The 17,453-nt window shown below is 42.9% G+C and overlaps 1 protein-coding gene across 10 annotated transcripts in view; it reads left to right on the plus strand.

Annotated features, from left to right (window-relative positions):
- znf536 (zinc finger protein 536) overlaps positions 1 to 17,453 on the plus strand; it is a 366,331-nt gene that overhangs the window by 208,295 nt on the left and 140,583 nt on the right. For all 10 annotated transcript variants that reach the window (XM_044359969.1, XM_044359703.1, XM_044360131.1 and 7 more), the window contains one exon: positions 10,421 to 10,520. The gene's annotated coding sequence lies outside the window, so the exon portion shown is untranslated. The remainder of the gene's footprint in view (positions 1 to 10,420; positions 10,521 to 17,453) is intronic.

Genomic DNA, 17,453 nt, shown 5'->3' on the forward strand with positions numbered 1-17,453 from the left:
GAAATATGCTTTGTAGCTTACATGTGTGCATCTTTTATGTGCATGTGTGTGTGTGTGGTGAAGGGCTGTACGTGTGTGTGTGTGTGTGTGTGTGTGTAACTGTGTGTAGGGATGGAAGGACAAGGGTGTTTGAAGTACTGCTGGTAGTAAAAGTAGAGGGGTGTTTATGCATGTTTTTAAGTTTTGCATTTGCAGCTGTGTGTGTGCGTGTGTGTGTGTGTGTGTGTGACAGTACAGAGACTTGTTCTGATGTGGGAGCTGGTGATTAAAAATTGAAAAGGTTTGAATGACACAGTAGAGAGTTTGGCGGAGCCAGGTACGATCGATAGAGCTCTGGTGAATGGGCACTACCCCTACTTGTTGGACTGGAGAGCACTTGGGAATGTGTTTGTGTGTGTGCAAGGCAGAGAGAAAGCATGCGTGTGTGTGTGTGAGGGGGGTACGCGGGGTACGCTATGCCTTTAAATAGTCAGTGAGCCGATTACACTTTAAAAGACATTATTTTCCTCTCAGCACAGCACTTTTACTCTGAGTTTGTTTTAGACCACAGTGTTAGAAAATGTCTGGATTTGTCTATCAGACAGTGGCTGTTTGCTTTTGTGGTAGTAAAGAAAATGACAAACCAACACATCAAGTTCATTAGGAAAAAGAAGCACACAAATAATCAAAAGAATACGGGATAAGAACAGTATATAGTAGAGGGGAAGTTGAGGAGTTCTTAGCTTGCGGCTTACCCAGCAGCCAGGTGCTCTCTGTCTTCGATCTGTTTGGCCTCCGCGGGGCTAAAGAAGTGTCTACACCTCACTTTATCCCCTTATAGCCTCTCACACCACAACATATCGGGGAGGGGAGGAGGAGACAGAGGAAGGGCTGAATGGAGAGGATGGAGAGGAAAGGAAAGGCGAGGAAAGGAAGATGACAGCGAGAAGGGATTGAACCAGGAAGAGACAGAGATATCTTTCAATAATGCACACACTTATTTGAAAGCCACAGAGCCCTTTTTTTATAGTACAATAACATGCAAACTTTAATAGAAAGAATAGCAAAGAAAGAACACTGAAAATATCAATAATTATGACTAAGATCTTCAGTCTAGTGACCTAGCTTTGATAACTTTTACAGGCTTTATAATGTTCACTATTATCTATATTTTCACTTGGCTTTAGCCTGGTGTAAAATTGTATTTCTTTGGCTCTGCCCATTGTGCTCCACAAATGAGATTATTTCTGCATCCCTTGCAGCTCTGCCTCTGAGAAACTCTGTTACACTAAACCACGAATTGCTCACGTACGTCGGTTTATCTTGTCAGAGGATATGTGTAGGTGAAGCTCAGTGCTAGCCTGTTGCAGCTACACAGACGTCACACAGCTACAGCTGGTAGTCTAAAGGCCAGCATGGGTCACGCTGGTGGCTTTAAGAATCAAATGGTTTTGCAGATTTCTCTTTTCTCACTTGTATCCACGGGGAAAATAAGAATGTTTTTGCATGTGTGTTTCTCGTTATAATGATATCACCAAGCATTTAATGCAGTTCAGCTTCTTTTATTTTCGGTGGCAGCGTAACATCTTGTCTCCAACGCAGGCGTGATGCATATAGGCTAGATGGAAATATAGGGTTTTATATTTGTTGTTAGCTTTCAGCCAACTGGCGCCGTGATTTCAGCAATTAATGCTAACAAGGCTAACAGGCCATTTTAGATGATGCGTATGTGGAGGAGGGAAAAAAAAAAAAAAAAAAAAAGATCCGCACCATTAAGCAGGGGCTCTCAATGTGGAGAAAAAATGGACAGCTCACTATTATACTATTCATTTTTAAAGAACTATCCATTACTCCTTAGATGTTAGTGCAATCTGAAAATGTGCAAAAAATGACTATATTTAACAGAGTTTTTTTCTGTCTCAACTGCTAAGACCCAAACTAAATTAAAAACAGCCATGAAGTTAAATCTTTTCATGTGGGGTACTTTTGGACAAATCATTTTAAATTAGGGCAGCATGTTCCAATAAGCATCTGGTATGGGATTGCTATGGAAAGTTTGCTAACATCAAAAGTTAAAAGATCATATTTTGTGTTTTTGTGTAAATGAGACATGAGGGACTACAGTGTGTCATACTTTTAACAAACCACAAGTCGGGCCAACAGCCACATTTAGCCAGCACTTAAACGCTGTTGTTCAAGAGATAATCACCATTACTGCTGCAAGGGAACTTTGTTATGGTTTGAGTTAATCAGGTATTGATTACTGTTTTTGGTTATCAGAAGGTGATTTTTTGTTGTTGCTATTCTCCTCAAGGAGGTCAGAGTCAGGGTCTGACCTCTGACCTCCACGGGTCACAGGTCACAGGTCAGGGTCAGCTACACAAGAGGAACACTTAAAGCAGTCGGCTGCCTCTTAAACCACTGGAACCACACTGTTGAACTACACATATATTATTAAGTTTAAGTTTTATCTTCCATAAATGACTTTATATACAACCGTGTACTCTGCAGATTAAGCATTGCACCTCTATATCATTATCAGATTGTTTTAAAGAAAAGGATCACAATTATGGTTTTTAAATCCACTCCACTCATTCCATTTTCTTGTCAAAATCTTGCGCCTACATTACCCACAATGACAGCTGACAGTCCAGGCACTTGTGCTAGTAGTGGCTGATGTAACCTGGAGCTGCTAGCCTAAAGCAGAGGTGTTGAGCGGGCTACAGAGGTCTGGTTACCTCATTTCTTTCTACTACTGTACAGTGTGTTAACGTGTCAAAGCGAGTTGTTTGGCCTTCAGTCCTTAAGTCTTTTTTCTGTGCGTACCTCAATTAGAATAGGCTGTGGAGTCTTTGTTCACAGCAGTGCCCGGAGCATCACTCACACTAACTCCCTTTTGAAATCCATTTGTTGGAGTGTCTTCTGGTTGCTCAGCAGGCTCCGGTGCAGCCATATACTCTGTTCTCAACCTTTGTCACGAGTCATTCTCTCTTTTTCTCTCTCTCAGGTTTTTTTTTTTTTCCTGTCAATCTTTGTGCTAAAAGCAGAATATACTAAACTTAGTATCTCCAAGGCAATCTGTGATGCATCTGATCTGCTGGACAGCATAATGCTTCATGTAGGCACTGTAAGATTTGATTTTTTATTATAAGGGCGGATGCTCTATTATTCAATGATAAGAAAACGATCGAATATCAGCTGTGAGTGTTTTTATGAAGGTCAAAGAATTTAATCAAAAAATATTTCAACGATGACTGTTGTGCACATCATGTGTTATTATCACACAGGTTGCATTTTTGTTTTAAACCCCTTAATGTGCTCTGAATGTGGTTTTAATATGCATTTATGGTTTGTGTTTATGAGGGACACTTAAACTAAAAAGACCTTGCAGTGAAGATAAGATAAACATGCGCTTTATTGTCTGGTTTCAATATAAATTTGTCTCCCATCCAGTGTCTAACTCGGCAGTTGCAGTCACATACAAAGAACACCCGAGGCAAAGGAGAAGTGCAGGAATGTGTGGAAATGTAGCTGCTAATGTGCTGACAGCTTACACCATGTTGGCCATCCACACTTAAAACTCAAGTGTGGCTTCCTGTGTACCAAGTTATCAAATCAATTTCTTTATAAGGAAATGTTTGATTTTTGCGAAACCACGACGGACCGGGATGCCGTTTTACCGTGTGACGCTCACCACAAGAGACTCACTCCACAAATAAGACGTTCACAAAATGCAGCAGCATGGTCGACACATGTGGGTTTTGATAGGTCGCCGGTATCGTACGGTTTGATCTTTTTAAGTTGCGTCGACAGCCCGCGAGAAACGGCTGCGTATGTTGAGCGCCGTGTTAACTCCGGGTCGTTTTGACAAAGTGTAAACACTCAATCTCCCCATCAAATTCCATTAAACCCAGTGAGAACACAAACACACACTCCAAAAAGAAGCCCCCAAGCAGCGGCATTAAACAAGTGCTCTCATTTGGACATAAATAGTGTGATCTTGCTCTCATAAATCACGCTGAGATTGTACATTTGGCCCGGGCAAAGGCTTCAGGTTCGCACACCCCTTCTGTAAACAGGTTCTCCTTCAGCCTCTCACAACTTCAGTATGAGACGGTAGACGTGTGAGACTCTGTGTTTGTGTGTGTGTGTGTGTGTGTGCAAGGTTACCAGGCTTGATCCATTTTAAAAAGAGTCTTTCTGTAATCAAAAACAATAACCACTCAAAGCGTAAACTCTTCCAAAGCCCCCCCACTCCACACTCCCCCGCCCTTGCCTTGAAGTATGAAATAATATTCTGTGTGTGGGCCCTGGCCGAACGCTGAGAACGCAAACATTTCACAATAAAGTTGTTTAAATAAAGGCCTTGGCATAGATGGCTGGGAGATAGAGGACATGCTGCGTTAATTACAAGCGCCCGTTAAAATAAACCGCCGGTATAAAATATGACTCTCTCCCTCTCCCATTCTTGGGGATTTGAACCTATAAAATGTCAGCGAGGTGTGTACCTCAGATGTGCTGTTTGGAGACCAAACACAACAGCAGCCCTTCTGGTTGGAGATTGAAAAAGAGAGATAGACACAGAAAGAAAGAGAAAGAGGGAAAGGGGGGGCCAGATCCGCAAAAAAACTCAACAGAGCTCTACAATCAACAAAGAAAGCAGTGTTTACTCTGCATTTAAAGACTTATGAATTCTTCTCGCCCCCGCCTTGCCGTTGCGTGGCATTAACCGAAAGGGAAAATAGCCCAGTTAAGCGCCCGGTTTATTATTCTTCAAACTCTTGTCTGAAAAGTAATATGCTTTAAAGGCACAGTAAATGTACTGGTGCTCTCCCCCTGCATCTGTTTCAGCCTTTCCCTTACCAAGCGGTATGTGTTTGTGTGTGTGTGTGTGTGTGTGTGTGTGTAAGTGAGTAAAGTTACATCGAAAAGGGAGATAGCGAGAGCAGAGAGAGAGAGAGAGAGAGAGAGCAGAGAGATGGATTATTTTTCCTGAAGCGTGGACTTAAGTTTCTGCTCTCTGCTGCTGGGTGGCCCACTCCTCTTTAGCCGTGTTAACATAAGAATAGAGGGGTGGCCGGGGGGGTAGGGGGTGAGGCAAGGGAAGGGAAGGGGAGGGGAGGGGAGGAGGGGTGGGGTGGGGTAGCTGGGTAGCTGGTTTAAATTATTCTGCGCCTCCGCTGCTGCATAGCAGGAGCTGTTGTTATCCACTTAGAACATCAGACGATTTGTTCCTTCTCCCTCTCTCTTCTCTCCCTCTCTCAACCCTGTGGGCGTCTTTATTCAGGACCCTTTGTACCAGCGTTATGTTATAACGCCCGGCCCGGCCCGACCAGGGTGCACCTCGCTCCCTGCCACTTGTATGCTTCAGATAAATAAAAAAAAAAAAGCTTTTAAAATGACTTGTGTTGCTTTGGAATATGCCTTCGCCCTGCAAAAGCTCCATATCTGATTTTAAACCTCTCAACAAAAAAAAAAAAAAGAAAAATTAGTTTTTTCTAGTTGAGCTGCAGGGTGATGAGTTTTACCTCCAACTGAGCTAAACTAGTCATCAACCCCCCTTTCCCCCCCTCCCTCCCTTTTAAGTGGAAGATTCTGCCCCTGCTAGGATCACCTAAAAACCCCTAAATATTAAACGTTAACTTTCCGTACAACAGGCTGTCATCCAAGCTCAGTGACGAGTGCTGTGACGCTTGCAGGCCCAGATGAGGAATGCAGTTATGAGGAGATGTTTGTATACATTCAGCCTGCGCCTTGGAAAGCAGCGATGGTGGTTGAGCACAGCTTAAAGACATCTGGATGCGATGAAATGCCATTTGTCTAAACAATCAAGAGTCTTACCAAAGCCACCCAACGTGCGCTGTGCTTTTAGTACATACTTGTGCAATGTGCTTCAGCAAAAAAGTGTTATTGACAAATATTTCATTGCGACAGCCTCATGAGATCCCGAAACGAGATTTTTTTTTTTTTTTTTTTTTTTTTGTGCATCATTCCAGCTTTCAGCTGTAAACATAAAACATTAGTGATGGCTGTGTACTTGCGGATGGATGAGATGCAGTGAAGTTCATTTTGAAGGGTGTTGGGATGGGGAGGGAGGCGGGGGGGGGGGGGGGGGGGCGAGGGTTAGAAATAAAGAGACATAAAACCATGTTGGCATGTGATTATAAATAAGACCGAGGCAAATCAGTGAAATCGTAATCTAAACGCTTAAATTTAATGTTCATTTTTCTTGCTGAAAGGAAGGAAAATGGAGAATAATAACCACTCATATTTTGTGGTTGACCATCGCTGCAACAATGCATTCGAGACAGTTAAAATGAACTTGACTCACAAAATAGAATGTCAACATGTCTGCTCGCATTTCTGTGCAGGCTAAAGACACAAAGATAAACATCAAGACAAGAGAAAGAGGCATCGTCTGTCAAAAGAAATGCCACACCTATAGATTTATTTTCTCCGTAATTCCTTTTAAACAAATGGTCTGGGCAGTCGTGGCAGCCAATGCTCTGACTATGCCAATGTTGTGTGTGTAAGTGTGTGTGTGTTTGTGTGTGTGTGTGTGTGTGTGTGTGAGGTGGTGGGAGTGGAGGGGGCAGGCAGACATGACTGGGATAATAAGCGTCATGGAATCTAATCAGATTTCTAAGAGGAATTGATTGTTGTGAGGCAGCCGGTGCAGGAGTGGGGTTGACAATAAGCTGAAATTTAAGTGTTAATTTTTATGCTAATCCTCTGGCATCTCTGTGTGATGCAATTTGGTCCAGCAGCCCCTCGACTTTGCGCCGCAGATATGAAATTGTCCCGCGCACAGAGAAAATGTCAGCTTGCCAGACCCTGAAAGCTTGTAATTTATTAGGTATGTTTCTATTAGTATGTGTCACAGTTGTTAGGGAGCCACATGCGCAGGCAGGCAGCCACACCACCTCGTTCTCTCCCTCCCTTCCCCTCTCTTTCTCTGTATCTCACTCTTTCTATCCCTCTACCACAACTCTCCTCATTCTCCTTTCTCCATCTTTTTTTTTTCTAAAAGCATTGCCATCCACTTCTTTAGCGCACACACACACACACACAGACACAATGGCACACACCATGCTTGTTCTTAAGATGGTTTCGGCTCAGTGGCTGCTACACTGGGGCCTTAATGTATTATCATATATCGGGTGGTCCTTGCCCCCTGGACAAAAGGCTATTTAATACAATTTAATGACATTCCCAAGAATGAGAGATGGGGGGGGGGGTGGGGGGGTAGAAAGAGAGGGATAGAGTAAGAGAATAAAAGAGAGAAAGAGGGAGGAGGAGGGGGGAGGGAGGGAAGGGGGGAGAAGTGGAGGAAAAATGAAAGGCAGAGGCCCAGATGAAAATAGCATCTGTGTTTTTCATGGCTCACCCATGCAAACATTGCAGTGTAAAATGCGTGACTTTCCCTCCTCTTTCTCTCCGTGTGTCTCTGCCTCAGTGTCTCTCTCTCTCTCTCTCTACCTGCTGAATCAAATGTAGTCAAGGGCTTGATAGAGCTAAATATAAGCAGAGCTGAGAAATCACTCCGTATCTGGGCCTGACATCCCACCTAACCTGTTACGAGTCATGGGATAAGTACTCAGATATTCAGGTGCTTAAATAAAGGTTTTAATAACACAATGTCAAAAATACTCTGTTATATGAGTGAAACACTTTCTCTGTGCCCATCCCTGTTTCCTAAAAATGACATTATATACTACAAATTTGCAAATATGTAAGAAAGACAGACTCAATGCTGTCCATTAACAGAGTATGGAAAGATTTTTTTTTAAATGAATTTGCAAAACTGCTGCAAAAACAGGAATACAGCTAAACACTTGGGGAAGATTGTGGTTTTGGTTTGAATATCGCAATCTCTCTCTCTCTAACCTTAACCAAAGTAAACTTAACTAGGCTCAGGTCACAGGACACAGAGCAGGGCCTCTGGTGTCAAGGTCCTGCACTTTGAGTGTGCTGTGTATGTAGCACTTTGTGGACAAACCCACACAGCAATTATGTTTCCTTCAAAATGTATCAAGCAAAACCAGCTAGTAAAAACTGAATTTTTTAGGAGACAGAGTTGCTGGGATCTGTGTTATTAAAACCCAATTGCCACTTTCAGCAACCAGCGGTGTTGCCAAATCAACCAGGACTGAAATCTCAGGGATTTTATCCTCAAAAGCATCCAAAGTAAAAGTATTCAGAAGGTTAGAATATTATATTTATTTTTCTATTGTAGCTGGTTGAGGGGGAGCTACTTTGAACTATTTAAATGTTGATCACATTTTGTAAGTTCATCATACATGTTGTATGAACAATCTAAATCTGCAGAGTAACTAGTAAACAAATATATCCAATGAATTTAGCAGATAGAAAAAGTATAACAAGGTAACAGAAGTACCTGTGTAAAGTGGACAAAAATGAAAATACTCAAGTGATGCAAAAGTACTTCAGAACTGTGCTTAAGTAGAGTAAGTAGAGTACTTTTCACTCCCTGTTACTGAACAAACTACTCAAATACAAAAAATTGCAATCACTCATGTCAGTGATGACATGAGAAAAGGACAGAAAAAAGAATCAGGAATACACGATGTGTTTTAAAAAGATTCTCCTCATTTTCGAGTTTTCAGTCAAGACACTACTTCCTCCTAGAACACAATTGTATTTTATTTTTAGTCTTTATGTTTAAACACTGCTGAAGTCGCTGCTGGTGTGTTGAGTGGTACTAGAAAGCCAGTCAAAACTGTACTCAGTGGGCCCAGAAAACACACTGAAAGGTTTGGATGCAATTCACATATAGGTCAATTAAATGCAACAACATCTGCTCTCTCCCTACCATTTGCATATAGCATTCATATGTTAATGATGTCCCTTGTTTTTTTTTTTTTTTTTTTCTGCATGTGTGTATGTGTGCATGTGTGTTTGTGTGTGCTGTTTGTTTCTCTCTGTGTATTTTTTTTTTCCTGTACTTCCTCCCCTCCTCCCAGTCTCTTTGTATCGCCAAACAAAAAGAGATGCAGAAAATTTGGATTCATACTTCCCCTTTTCGAAAAAACCAGATACGCCCGTCCTATTTTCACTTCCTCTCGCCTGACGATTAAAGGGGAGGTTAGACGAGTGCCACAGTTGTTCTATTGCTGTGCCCCTGATTTCGACAAGAAGCCCCTTTAACAGCAGAGAAGGCGAGGCCCTATCTCTTCCCCAAGCAGCTTAATGCCTTATAAATCAATGATGACACAGATGGACTAGCGATAATCTATTTAGAATGCCTCACAGCAAATATTGTTGTGCAGATGATTAGACAGCCAGTTATTTTAACTTAGACCCCTAAACTCGATCTTCCGCTTCTCATAATGCTCCTCACATTTACAGTGGTAATTTGGGATTTGACATTTTTGTTATTTGAAATAAATTTGTCAAAAAGAAGATGTTTTTACAAAATGCAATAGATGAAAAGTGAAATCAGGTTGTGGCAGAGAGTGTGTAGCTCCATGATTGTATGTGTGTGTGTGTGTGTGAGGAGGGGGAGTGTGTGTGTGTGTGTGTGTGTGTGTGTGTGTGTGTGTGTGTGTGTGTGTGTGTGTGTGTGTGTGTGTGTGTGTGTGTCTTGGGTGGCATGGGCAGCTTGAGGAACAAAAGACATGAAGAGGTGCTGGTGTCTGTGCCAAGGCCATAATGATAAGGCATGTTTCTTTAAAGAAGGGGGAGACAGACCTTTAGCAGAATTGTATCTCCGGGGCATTTGTGTGTGTGTGTGTGTGTGTGTGTGTGTGTGTGTGTGTGCGTGTGTGTGTGTGTGTGTGTTTTAGACAGTCTAGTGACACAAGGGGGGTTAATGGCAATCCAGGGTCTCTGCCCCTTTTCATGGTCGATGGGTCTCAATTTAGCGTGCGAGGGTGAAGAGGAGGAGGAGGAGGAGGAGGAGGAGGAACGGGAGAAGAAGAAGAAGAAGAGGAGGAGAAAAGAGCAGAGGAGGAGTGCGAAAATGAAGTGGAGGTTGTCAGACGTGGCAGCTGCTCGGAGGCCCTGATAAATATAAGCCCTTATTGATCGGTTGAAAATGAAAGATCCCCGAGTGGCGTGCAGTATTTAGCTTCTTGTCTGCCTCGCGTCAGCGGTGGCCTTGCCTTGGAGGGATAGATTTTCAGCTGTGCCTCCGGGCACTGCAGCGCGCCGGCTTTGATTTCATCTTTAACCTTTTTCGGCTGCGTTCCCTTGACCTCTGCAGCGTCGTTCGCTGAATTTGTTACATTTCCATCTTGATATCGAACCCCCCCTCCCCCACCTTGTCTTCTTCTGCTCCTCCACCTATCACCCTCTTCTTCTTCTTCTTCTTCTTCATGCTGCAACCCCCTCTGTCCATCTTCCTCTTTGCCTCTTCGGGTCAGGTATTTCATTATCACCTCCTCTTCTAATCTTTCCCCTCCTCTGTTTCTCCCTCTAGGTGGCCATTCCAGTAAGCAGTAGTCAGTCAGGAGTGACAGCGAGAGGCCACTTGATCCTAACAGACAGGCTGCACTCCAGTATGCTGTTGGTGTGTTAAGGTAAGCTCACACACAGTTCCTACCTTTCCCTTTAGCCCTGTAGCAAAATGTCCCCAACTTGAGGATTTTCTACATTTCTCTAAAGCCTGTATGATACTTTCTACTCGCACTGTAAAGATAAAAGAACAACATGCACACATAGACTCACACACTCCAACTGTTCTTCATTCACTCACCATTTAGTCTTATCCCCAAAGGCACTCTGTCTTAAACCACACACACACACACACACACACACACACAGACACAGACAGACAGTCACACAGCTACATTGCACTGCTGCTATGTGCGCAGACAGAACTTGTAACAATCTGGATTGTGATAATCTATGATAATCATCCGCCACATGCCACCTAAAAACACACATGGGTGGCATTCAGCACCCACACTGGCACATTGCTTCAGTGCATCTCGCCTCCCTCTGCCGCTCTCTCCAATGTCACTACCTCCAGCGTCAATGTCACCACTATACTCCTTATTTCTCTTTTATGTATGAGGAGCTCGCGCCGTAACGCACCACAAAGGGGGGAAAAAAGGAAGGAATCTTGAACAATTTATGTTTGGCATTAGTGTAATTGAATCCCCACTCGTATATCAAAGTAAAAAGAAAAAAAGAAAAAAAAAAAAAAAAAAAAAGTTGCGAGGTGTGGGTGATATAAATGCGAGGTAGGGATCCATGAAAACACAGATCTGTCCCTCCCCTTTTCCTTGTCTTCTGAACAATGTCTCCCATCTCTTTTTTTATTCTCTCCCTCTCTCCCCTCCTTTAGCTAGATGGATGATAAATTCCCAGCCGGAGAGCCAGCAACAGCTGTTGGCAGACAGGCCTGATATGAGAATAGCAGCATAGGATGAGCAGGCATTAAAAATTAATATGCTATTTAGCCTAGGTGTATTTTAGGTATTTGACATTTTCATGTCCGGGACAGACTAAATTTATTCATAGTACAGAAAAAAAAAAAAAAAAAAAAAAAAATAAGAGGAGAGGAATGGGTGTGTGTGTGTGTGTGTGTGTGTGTGTGGGCGTGGGGGGGTGGGTGGGAGGGGGGTGAGGGGGGGGGGGAGAAAGGTGGATGCAGGGAACACTAAGTGAAGGCCATTCTGGTTTTATGGTCACCCTGGTTCACCTTGCCTCCCAACACAGCAATAAGCATGGGGGAGTTTGACTACACCTTATATGTCTGCTTCACAGTACAATATGACAAGGCTGGTAGTAATGATCACACTGCACACGAATGGAAACTGTTTTCCAGCAAAACTCCTTCACTTACTACTACTCATGGGTCTCATAGGTCTGGCTTAAAGTTTAGCGTATGTGCAAGCGGTGCTATAGCCAGGCAAACATCTAAATGTTGAACAGATGTTGATACAATACCTTGTACAAGTGCTGGAAACATGTGTACTCCTCTTTTTCTGCTCTCTGCACTGACTTTTATGACTTCTGATATTCACCTAAAACAAGATTCAGAACTGATTAATATTCTCTTTTCTGCTTATTTTTGTATTTTTTCATCAGAATCTTTTCCTTATTGATAAAATTTGAATATTTATCTCATTCTTGAACTCGGAAACAGCAGTTGGACAAGAAATTGTCAGCGCAAAGTCCATTTACACTGTGTTTCTGATGCTTTCAGCCTTATATCATGGCCTTCCTCAGTGGATGGAGTTGCTGAATTGATGTGGACATGTTTTGTCTGTTGTGTTGTCATGTGGCAAAGTAAGGTCATTTAGCCACTTGATAACAGGCTGTCGTACATTTTAATCCAAGTCCTACATATAACCACCTGTTATCACATGAAATTCCATACTACTAAATGTGAGTAAGTGAAACTAGTGATAAGATTTTCTCATCAAAGCTATATTTACATTCTAGTCAAAGTTGGTTTCTTTAAACCATGAACACAGTCTTTTTGTAAACTTAACCAAGTAGTTTTCATGCTTAAAAAAAACCAAACCGTAACCATAGAGGTGTCAGATCAGATATGGTCATATGAATATTTCCTGTGACCGCCCATTATTTTGGTCATGTCAACAGGAAACCCTGCATATAGAGACACTAGATCAGCAAAGACTAGACTAGGCAATGATAAACACTTTCTACATTTCCTTTTGGGTTGAACATTAAAAAAAAAAACATAGATAACATAACATTACGTGTTTATAAGATGGCCTGTCAAATCTTTAGGAATGACGTGTTAGAGCCAAACTCCTGCCAAACTGTACATTTTAACACCAGGACATCAGGTTGACAATGATACTCAATACGCTAACAAATAAGACCACATTTGGAGTTAAAGATTCGGAACAGTTAGGCTTAGCTTTTCAACTTCAGAAGCACAATATACGTAAACATGGAGTCACATGCTGATGAGGAGCACAAAAGAAATACTGTAAATGTAGAGTAGCATTTTCCAGTATTCTCATTTAACCAGATTAGAAACTTAAATACCAGCTTTGATTACAGACTGAAATACTCAGCAATGTAAACCATACATTCTGTTCAATTTTAAACATGATTAAATGCAATTCAGCTGCAGAATACACTGCACAAACAGAGATATCTTAGACGTTGGCAATAAGATGAAGCCGTACATGTATCTGTTGTATATGTTTTGTTCTGGAATCTCAGACTCTCTTTCCAAAGGCCTGAGATTAGGAAGCTGCTTTACTGCTACTGAGCTACTGTACTGCAGTTTAACACAAGACCCCTGGAGGTCCATGCAGGAAAAGTACAAGTCTCATGCAGAGCTTTGCTAGGACAGTCCTCTCTCTCTCTCTCTCTCTCTCTCTCTCTCTCTCTCTCTCTCTTTATTGCTCCATCCCTCCCTCTCTCCCTCTCCCTCCCTCCTTGGTGATTAATGGCTTATGCTACTCTAGTACATCTCTATATCCCTCCTCATCCCTCCCTCGCTAATCGTTGTGAAATCTTAGACATGGCCTGAACTTGGCCTCCTGGAGAAAAAGGGGGGGGGGGGGGGGGGGGGGTGGGGGTGGGGGGGGGTGGGGGTGGATTGGATTGGATGCGATTGGAGGGGTGCAAACTCCACCTGTTACAGCATTCATATCTTCTTTTTTTCCCACTTTTGGCCTCTTCCTTGATATGACATCTCTTTTACAGTCTTCATATAGCCTTCAAATGGCACAGATTATTTTACCTTTTAACTTTTGAATTTTAACCAAATTTAGGTCAGTTGGTTGGGGGTGGGACACACACACACACTCTCTCCCTTCTGATGAAGACCATGAGATGCAGCTGAAAGCTCCCAGAAAGTAAAGATTGTTTTGTGAAAGCACTAACCCGAAAGCCAAGAATACATTTTCACATTCAAATATAAGTAAAATTGATATTTGTAGCATCTCAGTTACTTTCCAGGTAACAACTTATCCAAAAAGTCTCGTAGAAATGAAATAGTAGTGGAAAAGCTGGATTTACACCCATGTTATCACAACCACAGTGCATACACCTGTGTTCACTCAGCAACCAGCAGGTAGGACTATCACAACAGCGCATCAGTATCACTTCTCATTGTCTTATTTATACCCCTGGTTTAGCAATTACTCGTCTTCCACCCTTCTTTTCTCACTGTTTTCACCTCTTTGTCTGCTTATTATTTCACTATTATAATTATTTTATTCCCTTTACTTCCACTCTCACCCTCCCTTCCCGCCTCTTTCTCTCCATCTCCATTGCTTCCACACTCGGCAGCAACTTCCCGTCGCTGTACAGCACTGTACTGTACATACGCTGACTGTTATTACCTTGGGGAACGTTTAGCAGCTCCGTGTTTAACACTATAACCTCCGCTACATCAGCAGCGGCAACGAAGAGAAAAACCTGGGAGGTGGAAACCAGAGACGGCTCGTGTTAGGCAAGGAGCGTTCGACTGATCACCTCGATAGAGACGACAAGAGAGAGAGGAAGAAACAGACAGAGAGAGAGAGAGAGAGAGAGAGAGAGAGAGAGCATGTGACAAGGCTGCTTTATTCCACCCTATTGGATGATCAGTGATTCTTAAGGGGAGGGATAATTTCTTGCGATATCTCTCACTACAAAGTAAATAGAAATCAAAGCCTTCTTGCTCCAGAGACAGAGGCACTATATGAAAGAAACTATCTTAACAACCTCCTTCATTTCTGCTCTTTCTTCCTACTGTTCTACCCATTGATTTCACGTAACCGGTGTTAAGTGAAACTATTTGAGAGGCAATGGATCCACTTGACTTTCTGTCTCGGAGGCAGGCAGTGATTGGCTCCACATACAATTGAATAAAGCTTCTAGTAAATCCATCTTTGGTTGTACTTGTGTTTTTATTATCCCTAATTAAGTGATCAGACTTTGTTTGATATCCATTCAACAATTAAAAGTTCAATTGAGACATCAAGTTAGGTTTTTTTTTTTTTTCCTGCGGTTTTCAGCGCGTCACAATGGCCAATGTGCCTTTCACTCCGCAGCCTCTTGGCAGATTACTGTCGCTCCCTATCATTCACATACCCCCACCCTCCCCTGACTAACATATTGTACACATCAACCAGTCCCCCCCCCACCCCCTCCCCTCCTTCACATCCCCCACCTTACCCAGCATCCCCCTCTGCACCCTACTCGTTCCCCAGATCTCCCTGTCAGGGATCTGTGGGCGTTGATGTCTGTCTCAGGAGTTTTGGTGGCGTGTGGGGGGTGGGGGGGGGGGGAGTGCAGCTTGACATGTAGGAGGACTACCAAAGGAGTCAAAACTGAGTCCATGTCCATCAGTGTGTTTGTCCACATGCACGAGAGAAAAAGCGCATGGACCAAACATTGATAGCAGCTCAGGGAGAGACAGGGAGGGACTGTCAGATGATTATTTAAAAAAATGAAAAAAAAAACATTTAAACAGTGTTCAGGGGGGTTGGGTGCTCAGACAGGAGCTCACACACAGTCACACACATACATCTGCTCAGGGGTTTCTCTCTCCGTCCCAGGATATCATGTTGTAAATGATATATGGACTTGGCTGTCTCTCCACACCTCGCTCTTGTACGTGTGTGTGTTTAGGTTGACTTATCTAGATTCCACCCCTGATTCTGATTCTTCCTATTGCCCTCTCTATGGGCTGACCCGCCACTTCCCTGTGTGGGATAGACAGAGATGGATGAGCAGAGGAAAAAGTAAAAAAAAAAAAAAAAAAAAAAAAAAAAGGAGGTGCGTCATTCCACAATTCCACAAAAGGCTTAATGTGTTATCAAAGTAACTTCCAGCATATTAGCGACAAGAAGCCCCAACCCCCTCATATCCTCTACCCCCCCCCACCCCCCACCCCCCCCTTCTCCCAACACCCACCGCCTCCCTCTCCTCCTTTGTGGCATTGCTCGCTCGCCCCGGCAAGCTTCCTGAATTAAACTGTCGGCTTCCTGTTCTTTTATATGCACGGCCACATCTGGGGCGCCCGCTCGCAGGGCCCCGCCGCTTAATAACAATCACCTTCCCTTTCACTCGGCCCTGATTGTTTCTAATTCGCCCTGACAGATAGTAGCTGACAAGCCGCCCGCGCCTCCCTTCCTCCGTGACCCGAGCTCACTCAGCACACTTATAAGGCCTGTCATTTTTAATATTTGATTTTCACTTCGTAAAAAGTTATGTGTTTTAGAGCTGCCACAGCCACAGCCACCATCGCCAGCCCCCCCGTGCCCCCCCCCCACCCTCCCCCACCAACCGTATGATGAAATCAGTATTTAACTGAAACCACGGCGAATGGTCGTCTATCCCTCCCTTCTCTCTCCCTTCTTGGCCCTTTTTACTCCATCCTTTTTTTTTTTTAAAGCCTCCTGCTCCCCCATCTCTTCTTCCTCCTCTTTCATTAATTGTCTTTTCTTTCTTTCTCTCTTTCTGCCCTCATCATTTCCACCCTCTCCTTTCTTTCTGTCTCTTTCACTCAATCTCTTCCTCTCTCTTAGTTTATGGAGACAAGGCAAGTGGGAGAATGTTGCAGCGGGATTGTACAGACTCATATGTAAGCCAGTCTCTAACCCACAGTGAGCCACCTCTGCAGCCACATTCATCCAGGCGTATACAGTACAAAGCCACACGGCTAAGAACAGAGCTGTGCGTATTGACAAATAACCCGGCGTCCACAACCGTCTGTCAGACATGCAGCTTACTGGCTTCCAGCGTTATTTGCTTTCCATTGATTCCCATTAAAGGTATATGGAGCCATGTAAAATGCATATCAGGTAGGCTGATCATTAAATGAAAGGATGGATTCATTGACAGCTTGACGGATGACATTTTGCGGAGCGATCCATATAAGCCTTCAATAAAAACACAATTTGGAGCTTAAGGAAAAGAAAAAAAAAAGCAAGGAAAGAAGGCATTTAAGATGGAGGAGGGGAGAAACTTAGAGATGAGAGGATGGATAGACAAAGCCATCTTCACTACCACTCACCATTAACACAACATTAAAACAGGTGACCATCACTGAAATCCTGCACAAATAGAACAACAAAGAAAATTTCCAGAAAATGCTCATAGTCATTTGTAGCTCTTATTTATGCTTTTTTTTTTTTGTTCTTAAAAATGCCTTTTTGGCATTTTGCCTTTCTTTGATAGTCCATAGTAAAACTATGTAGTGGATGTTGAGGTGGTGGATAGGCATGTTTCACATTAGACCTTCAATGTGGGAGACCAGAGCTGGCGTCACATCAAAGACCTGTAGTTCATGTTTGCCCTTTTATTACAGTAACTATAACCACAGTCTTTGCCCAACCCCAACCATAGTTTATTTGCCATAATCACAATCTTTTCCTGACCTTAATCATACCATAGATGCAATCTGCAGATATCGTTGAAAGCAGGACTATAAAACTTAAGTATTAGGTGTAAAAAACTTTGTTATTGAATGTAATTCTGGGTTATATATAATTGTCCAATTTCAATGTACTTGTATGACGACAGAGTTG

The sequence above is a fragment of the Thunnus albacares genome, chromosome 1, assembly GCF_914725855.1.
Source record: "Thunnus albacares chromosome 1, fThuAlb1.1, whole genome shotgun sequence".
In the NCBI taxonomy this organism is placed as follows: Eukaryota; Metazoa; Chordata; class Actinopteri; order Scombriformes; family Scombridae; genus Thunnus; species Thunnus albacares.